Genomic DNA, 10,022 nt, shown 5'->3' with positions numbered 1-10,022 from the left:
TGCAAGTGGGTGTTCAGAGTAAAGAATGAGCCAACGGGTCCACGCTTCAAATCCAGATTATGTGCAAAAGGGTTTGCTCAAGTAAAAGGTAAAGATATTAAGGAAACATTCTCTCCAACGGTAAGGTATGACTCAATAAAAATAATTATGAAATGCTTCAACTTGACATAAAAACAGCATTTCTATATGGGGAACTAGAAGAAGAATTATATATGAAACCCCCTGAAGGCCTAAGTTGTGCACCTAATATGGTGTGCAGATTAGTAAAATCCCTGTATGGCCTTAAACAGGCACCACGGTGCTGGAACAGGAAATTCAATTCAGTGCTAAATAAATTTGGTTTTAGTAACAGCTCAGCAGATCAATGTGTGTATATAGCTAATATTAAAGGTCAAAAATGCTATTTCTGTATGTATGTTGACGACGGACTCCTGTTTTCAAAATCAGGAGATGTTATTGAAGCTGTTGTAAAAGATCTAAAAATGATTTTTGATGTGAAAGTATGTAAACCAAAGAATTTTGTTGGTATGGAAATAGAAAGATCGAAGGACTTTGTGTTTATACATCAAACAAAATATATTACACAACTTCTTAAAAGATTTAACATGGAAAATGCTAACTCCAACAGTGTTCCAGTTGACCCGCACTCAAAGCTTGAGCAAAGCGACCAGGAACCAGACAGGAATACACCATACAGAGAGGCCGTGGGATCCTTGATGTATGCTGCTATAATATGTAGACCAGATATAATGTTTGCTGTTAGCCTGGTAAGTCGATTCTTTAATTGCTATACTGACGCCCATTGGAAGGCTGTGAAGAAGATTTTTAAATACCTTAGCAACAGTAGAGACCTAGGCATATGCTATAGTTCATCTGAATCTCCCAAATTGATTGCATACAGTGATGCTGATTATGCTAATGACTTAACAACAAGACGTTCAACCACTGGATATGTATTCATTAAAAATGGAGCCGCTGTGACATGGTCCAGCCAGCGGCAGCATACAGTTGCACTGTCAACAACTGAGGCGGAGTTCATGGCAGCCTGTGCTGCCACCAAAGAGGCAATGTGGGTCAAACAGCTTCTGTGTGATCTTGGTGAATATGATCAACAATCAGTTTGTATTAATATAGATAACCAAAGTGCCATTAGTGTGATCAAAAATGTAAATTTTCATAAAAGGTGTAAACACATAGAAACAAAATATCATTTCATAAAGGATAAATTTAATGAAAATATTATTGATTTGCATTATGTACCTAGCAATAATCAGTATGCTGATTTGTTAACTAAAGCTCTCACTAAAGAAAAATTTCAAAATTTAAGATGTAAACTTGGAATGTTAAAATTGAGTGATATTGGTGTTGATTCAATGTAAACTTTAGTTTTTGATTTGTAATTTGTATTTCTTTGCTCATGTGGAAGGCTTAAATTTGGCAGGACTGTTGAATATTTAAATTTTGGCGCCTTCCATTATGGTGACTATGTGTCGATGTCATTTGTATCTTTTCTTCCCTTCAAAAATAAACGCTATACTGTGTGGCTGCATAAGTGTGCTCTTATTTTAAATCATTTAATAATATTATATTTGAAGTGGTTTCATATAATTAAACTAACAGTTTTCCTTGTTTAAATATTACAATTTACAGCTAGAAACATTCATTCTTTGGTTTTATTGTTAGTTGACACAAGCCTATTGTCGCACGAGATTTGCTCTAGCTTCTATACGCCTTTGCAGCTCTATAGAAGCTCCACCTCTATCTTGCTGTGCAGGTTCTAAAACAAATCTCGGTATGCTGATGTTGTCAGGGTTCTCATGTTCCAATATTAAATGAACCCGGTTACACATATTGTGGAGCACGCAGCAAGCATTAATGATTTTTGCTGCAACATCAGGGTGGAAATGTAATACTCTATGTCCCAACAAACATCTCCAACGATTTTTGAGCACTCCAATAGTTCGCTCAACTGTGTTGCGTGCTGTCACATGCATTTTAGTATAATGCTCCTCTGGAGTCATCATATATTCTCTTTGTGCATATCCAGAATCCCCTAAAATAGTACATACATACATAAAATCACGCCTCTTTCCCGAAGGGGTAGGCAGAGACTACCTCTTTTCACTTGCCACGATCCCTGCATACTTCCTTTGCTTCATCCACATTCATAACTCTCTTCATGCAAGCTCGGCGGTTTCGGGTACTTTTGACCTGACCCTTTACCAGGACGTCCTTAATTTGATCAAGATATGTTCGTCTAGGTCTTCCCACTCCGACCTTTCCCTCCACACTCTCCACGTATATCTGCTTAGTCAACCTGTTTTCATTCATCCTCTCCACATGACCGAACCATCTCAACATACCCTTTTCTATTCCTGTAACTACATCTTCCTTCACATCACAACATTCCCTTATCACGCTGTTCCTTATCCGGTCACTCAATTTCACACCCAACATACTCCTTAACGCTCTCATTTCCACTGTATTTATTCTGCTTTCGTGCTTCTTTTGCCATATCCAACTTTCACTCCCATACATTAATGTCGGGACCAACACGCCCCTGTGCACAGCCAGTCGAGCCTTTTTGGATAGTTTCTGACTGCTCATAAAGGCATGCAAAGCTCCATTCACCATGTTCCCCGCGTTCACTCTCCTTTCAATATCACTATCACACTTGCCATCTGATGTAAACTTTGATCCTAGATATACAAACTCTTTCACTTGCTCAACTTTTTCTCCTTCAATCAAAATATTACATGCTGTCATTTCTTTCTCCATTTCAAAAACCAGTGTTTTAGTTTTACTTACGTTCACTTTCATTCCTTTCTCTTTTAAAGCTTCATGCATACAGTTTACCATCTCCTGTAACTCCTCCGCTGATGACGCCAGTATAACCTGATCGTCGGCATAGAGCAGACATTTGACGAGTAACTCATTCATCCTTAATCCACTTTCAGACTCTTTCAAATCTGTCAAACAACTATCCATAAATAGGTTGAACAGCCACGGTGACGCAACACATCCTTGCCTAACGCCTTTCTCAATCTTAAACCACTCAGTGTGCGCTCCGTTTATCCTGACACAAGCACTCGAATCCTCATATAAGGATTTCAGTGCTCGTATCAAGAGACTGCTCACCCCATGCATAGAAAGTGCTGACCACAATTCATTCCTCTCAACTCTGTCATAGGCCTTTTCCAAATCCACGAATGTGCAATAGACTTTTTGACTCTTGGCCAAAAACTTTTCGGCTATGCACCGCAAAGAAAAGACGTGATCAGTACATCCCATTCCCTTTCGAAATCCCGCTTGAGCATCCCATATTTTGTCATCAGTTTCATTCCTGACTCTATTAATCAATACCTTAGCATACAATTTGCCGTCTTACTTTTATCTAAAATGGGCTTCACTACACATCTTCTTCGCTTTTTCGCAAGTTATATGACCGATAGACAACAGTTCGTAAGCTATGCAGGATGTCAATCGGAACCATATTGTACTAGATCCGGGGTGAGTCAAGGCAGCAATTTGGGTCCTCTCGAATTTCTAGTGATGATCAATGACCTGCCAAAAGTTGTCAATCACGCAACTTGCTTGTTATTTGCAGATGACTTAAAATTAATTTACGCGATTAAAAATATTAATGACTGTCAATTGTTGCAGAGTGATATAAATAATGTTATCGAGTGGAGTCGGGTGAATAATCTATTTTTCAATGAGACGAAATGTGTTGTGATGACCTATTCTCGGGCACACCAACCTATTAGGTTTCAATATAAAATGGGGGACGTGCCATTAATAAAACGTATAAAAGAAATACGCCACTTGGGACTATTCATGAACGACCAATTGCATTTCCGAGAGCACATAATTAGGGCCTGTAAAATGGCTTTCAAGAATTTAGGCTTCATACTTAGGCAGGCCAATACTTTCACGAACATAACAGCATTAAAAGTTTTATACGACGCTTTGGTTAGAAGCCACTTAGAATATAATGCGGTAATATAGGCTCCTCATGAAGACAAGTACATCACGATGTTAGAACGGATTCAAAATAAATTCACAAGGTATCTATATGGTGTTTACCCCTTTTACCCGCTCATGTATCCCACGCTATTTGTACTTGGTATGGTTGGATACAATAAGTTAGAGGTAAGAAGAGATTTTGCATTAGCACGAATTGTGTTTAGTTTAATCAGGGGCAAAGCGGTTAATTCAGAAATTCTGGCTAATATTAGCCTGTCGGTTCCTGATAAGTACGTGCTGCGGAGACGCAGGCCTCGTTTATTTGAGGTACCGGGAGGGCGTACTAGCCTAGTTCAAAAATCTCCGTTTGTTCGCACGTTATTGTTATTGAACGAGGTGGCGGAATTGGTAGATTTGTTCTCGTATTCTGTAAGCAAATTCACAAGAGTAACTCACTGTGTGATTTGTTATGGTGCTGAGGGCTGTGGGTAAATGAACTCAGTTGCCTACCGCTTGCTGTTCCATATCAGATCACATTTCGGTCCTATACATTCAGTCAGAAAAGTATCGGGAATGGATTATTTATTTATGGTTCCAAATTCAAATTTTTGTTTTTTTTTTGTTGTTGTTAGATTGGCACAACTGTTTTCCATTTTGGCGCGGAGTTTGAGTTGCATCTGTTGTTTACATTAAATACAGTGCTATTTTTAGTTATATCATATCTAGTGTGTATTGCTAATTTCATAATGGATAAAAACATCGAACAAAGAGTTTGTCTTAAATTTTGCATTGCCAATAGAATATCGTGTTCGGAGTCACTGAAAATGTTACAGAAGGCTTACGGTGAATCGACTTTATCAAAAACTCGTGCTTATGAGTGGTACAAAGCGTTCAAAAGCGGTCGAGATGTGATGGAAGATTTGCCCCGCTCTGGTAGGCCATCAACGTCTGCAACTGAAGTTAACATCGCAAAAGTGAAGGAAATAGTGACTGAAAATCCTCATTCAACTTTGAGAGAGATAGCCACCGAACTTTCTGTATCTCACGAGTCGATCCGTACCATTTTAACTAATAATTTGGGTATGAAACATGTTGCCGCTCGGCTAGTCCCAAAAGACCTGAATTTTTTTCAAAAACTCAATCGCATGAGAGTCGCTGAGGACATGCTAGAACGAGTCAATTCCGACCCAACATTCATGAAACGCATTGTTACTGGTGACGAGACGTGGGTTTACGAGTTTGACATGCAAACTAGTCAACAAGCTTCGGAGTGGCGCCTTCCAACTGAACCGAAACCGAAAAAACCACGCCAAAGTCGTTCAAAAGTCAAAGTCATGTTGACTGTTTTCTTTGACTATCGCGGTGTTGTGCACTCGGAATTCTTGCCGGAAGGTCAAACGGTAAATAAGGAATATTATTTGAGTGTTATGCGGCGTTTAAGAGAGCAAATCCGACGAAAAAGGCCAGATTTGTGGAAAGAAAATTCTTGGATTTTGCACCTTGATAATGCACCTTCGCACAAGGCCATCATTGTGAACGAATTTTTAACCAAACACTCAACAAATACCATCGAGCAACCACCATATTCACCAGATATGGCTCCAGCCGACTTTTTTCTTTTTCCTAAACTCAAATTACCACTTCGTGGCACCCGTTTTCAATCGGTAGAAGACATAAAAGAGAATTCGCGGCGAGAACTGACCTCAATTCCGGAAACAGCGTTTAAAAAATGTTTTGATGATTGGATTATTCGTTGGCGTAAGTGTATCGTTTCTAAAGGAGCATATTTTGAAGGTGATAAAATAAATTTGGATGAATAACAAACAGTTTGTGTATTATTGATCTTTTCCTGCTACTTTCTTGACAGAGTAGTATTTTGTAATTGGGTACATTGTTTTTATTTTGTTTCTTTTTTTATTATTATTTTATGTAAATCATTGTAAGTATACTTATCGCATTAGTGTAATACTGTTAGGATAAGTATAAAGTTTGTGAATAAATAAATTAATATCAGCGCCACTAGCGGTCAAGTTTGGCAGTTTTCCTTTCCATTGTTTTTAACTTCCAGTTAACTTGTTTTACTTTTAAAAAAATAATTTATGAGGGTAACGTTAAGAAATATCTAAACACACACCAGAGAATTCCTGATCATAGATCACATACGTATTACGTACCATAAACTAAAATCAACTCGACAGTCAGTGTTGCCACATTAGCAGGGGCGGCTCTAGCGTCCGTGTTGTGTGCCACCTTGGTGCCCCCTAGGCCTGGCTTCTGGCTACTTCTACACTTAAAATACGTGAATTAAGGACACCGTTGTGGAAAATGGATTGACTTATGTGGCAACATAGACTGTCGAGTAGATTTTAGTCTGTGTTACGTAATATGAATGTGATCTATGTTCGGGGATTCCCGTTGTGTTTGTTAGATTTACAGTAGAAAATGGATTTACTAACCTGGCAACACTGGTTGTCCAGTAAACTTATGTCTATGATACTTCCATGTTCGGGAATTCCCCGCTGTGTTTAAGTTAACCACTTAAGAATTGTAGCTATATTTATGTAGTTGAGTGGCATTCATTCAACTTTGGACATTAAAATAGTGTTATATTTCGTCGCTTCATTCTCGATATAAGATATTCACAACGTAGTCCCTTCAACCTACAAGGTAGCATCGCACGATTTTTAAAGAAAGAATCGATTATTTTTTACCAAATCGATTCATTCGTTCTCCTTCAATCATTCGCCGTTCGCTCACACCGGACATCTATAATTCATTCCTTTTTCGTGCGAGGTAGCAAGCACACGTCTCCTACCGTCAACGTAATTTAAACTACCTACAACAGTTTGTTAGCAAAGAAAAATGACCAAGCGTAGTGCAGACGGAAAAAATCTCACACTATAGGAGAAAATTACGGAAATTGGAAGAAAAGCAGAAGTCATCTCGTCGAAGACGAATAATATTTTCGGATTCAGAATCATCAGACTCCGAAAAAAGTCACAGTAAGTACATTATACATTACATTACTACTTTTTTTTTTTACATACATACATAAAATCACGCCTCTTTCCCGGAGGGGTAGGCAGAGACTACCTCTTTCCACTTGCCACGATCTCTGCATACTTCTTTCGCTTCGTCCACATTCATAACTCTCTTCATACAAGCTCGGCGGTTTCGGGTACTTTTGACCTGACCCTTTACCAGGACGTCCTTAATTTGATCAAGATACGTTCGTCTAGGTCTTCCCACTCCGACCTTTCCCTCCACACTCTCCTTGTATATCTGCTTAGTCAACCTGCTTTCATTCATCCTCTCCACATGACCGAACCATCTTAACATACCCTTTTCTATTCCTGTAACTACATCTTCTTTCACATCACAACATTCCCTTATCACGCTGTTCCTTATCCTGTCACTCAATTTCACACCCATCATACTCCTTAACGCTCTCATTTCCACTGCATTTATTCTGCTTTCATGCTTCTTTTGCCATACCCAACTTTCACTCCCATACATTAATGTCGGAACCAACACGCCCCTGTGCACAGCCAGTCGAGCCTTTTTGGATAGTTTCTGACTGCTCATAAAGGCATGCAAAGCTCCATTCACCATGTTCCCCGCGTTCACTCTCCTTTCAATATCACTATCATACTTGCCATCTGATGTAAACTTTGATCCTAGATATACAAACTCTTTCACTTGCTCCACTTTTTCTCCTCCAATCAAAATATTACATGCTGTCATTTCTTTCTCCATTTCAAAAACCAGTGTTTTAGTTTTACTTACGTTCACTTTCATTCCTTTCTCTTTTAAAGCTTCATGCATACAGTTTACCATCTCCTGTAACTCCTCCGCTGATGACGCCAGTATAACCTGATCGTCGGCATAGAGCAGACATTTGACGAGTAACTCATTCATCCTTAATCCACTTTTAGACTCTTTCAAATCTGTCAAACAGCTATCCATAAATAGGTTGAACAGCCACGGTGACGCAACACATCCTTGCCTAACGCCTTTCTCAATCTTAAACCACTCAGTGTGCGCTCCGTTTATCCTGACACAAGCACTCGAATCCTCATATAAGGATTTCAGTGCTCGTATTAAGAGACTGCTCACCCCATGCATAGAAAGTGCTGACCACAATTCATTCCTCTCAACTCTGTCATAGGCCTTTTCCAGATCTACGAATGTGTAATAGACTTTTTGACTCTTGGCCAAAAACTTTTCGGCTATGCACCGCAAGGAAAAGACCTGATCAGTACATCCCATTCCCTTTCGAAATCCCGCTTGAGCATCCCATATTTTGTCATCAGTTTCATTCCTGACTCTATTAATCAATACCTTAGCATACAATTTGCCGACGACGCTAAGCAGGCTTATACCACGATAATTTTTGCAGTCCAGCTGTGACCCTTTTCCTTTGTAAAGTGGCACGATAACAGCCTTACACCAATCTTTTGGTACTCGGCCGCTTCTCCAACACAAATTGAAAAGGCAGTACAACTGACTAGCTACTACGCCTTTTCCTGCTTTAAGCATCTCGACCGACACTCTATCACACCCAGCAGCCTTTCCCGCTTTCATACTCTTAAGTGCTTCCACAATTTCGAACATTTCAATTTCGCCTTCCATCTCATTCTCTTTTTCTTCGCTATAGCAGAAATCTTTCTTATTTCCTTCCTTTTTTTCAAATAAACTTTCAAAATAGTCCTTCCATATCTTTAGTACACATTCTTCTCCTTTCACAACGCTACCATCCTGGCATCTGATCCTAGTCAGCTCTCTGGTTATAGTATTTCCTCGGGCTGACCTTACGGATTTCCAGAATACTTTCAGATTTGACTGAAAGTCTTCTGATAGCCTTTTATCAAAATCCTCTTTATACTCTTCTTTCTTTCTAATCACAGCTTTCTTAACCAAATCTTTCATTTTCTTATATTCCTTACGTGCTTCATTCACATCTTCATCTATAACCTCTTGCATTCTTAAGTTAGCTTTTGCTGCTAACAAATCCAGCCATGCTTTCTTCTTTAATCGCACAAGTTTTTTTTTTTAGTTGTGAATTAAATGAAAAACATTTAAAAATACCCATTTCAACCGGGGGGTTGGCCGTGAGTCAACACGATGGTATAAATACGTGTCTAACATGCCTGGGGGTTGGTCGAGAATCAACACGAAGGTTAAAAATCGGCACTGTCATGCCCGGGTATTGGTCGTGAACCAACACGAAGGCAAAACCTTAATATTTTTCATCTACCTTCTTTTGCTAACATGTATCTTGAGAATTCATAATTCTCGGTAAAACATCCATACATATAATAAAACTGTAACTGAAATTTGTCTGTACATTGAAGATATTTAAAAAAAAAAAATATAAGGGATCTTTCTAGGGTCAATAGAAGTCAAAACAATTTTTTTTAGAATTTTTGTCTGTCTGTCTGTCTGTCTGTCTGTCCGTCTGTCTGTCTGTATGTTTGTACGCGCATCACGCAAAATCTACCGAACGGATTTGAACGAAATTCGGCACAGATATAGCTATTAACCTGGATTAGAATATAGGCTACTTTTTATCCTGAAATTCTATCCCAAGGGGATGAATTAGGGGGTGCAAGTTTGTATGGAACATCGTCATTTTTGAATCGATATAAAAAGCTATAAATAATTAATTATCATATTTATAATGATGATTAAAAAAATAGCATTTTATTGATTTAATTCATTATGCTTTGTTTTTTGATTAAGTTCCCGTGGTTTAGACATTTATTTTTTTCCCCACCCGATACGAGATGGCGCCTCATGAGAATTTAAGAAATAACACGATTGTAGCCGTTGGCAAAATTTTCAATTTATTAGAAATTCTTTTTTTCATTGATTTAGTTTCGCCAGTACTTACCGTTTCACCACATCTTTGAGAAGATTTTTTTTTATGTAGGTAGTTTGACGCGCCCCGCATCGGCGACAATGCATCGCTCAAGATTAATAACACACAATGTAGTAACGCCAATACTTACCGTTTCACCATTGATTTAGTTCCCGTGGTTTAGATATTTATTTTT

The sequence above is a fragment of the Amyelois transitella genome, chromosome W (assembly GCF_032362555.1).
Source record: "Amyelois transitella isolate CPQ chromosome W, ilAmyTran1.1, whole genome shotgun sequence".
In the NCBI taxonomy this organism is placed as follows: Eukaryota; Metazoa; Arthropoda; class Insecta; order Lepidoptera; family Pyralidae; genus Amyelois; species Amyelois transitella.
This window is presented reverse-complemented; position numbering follows the sequence as displayed.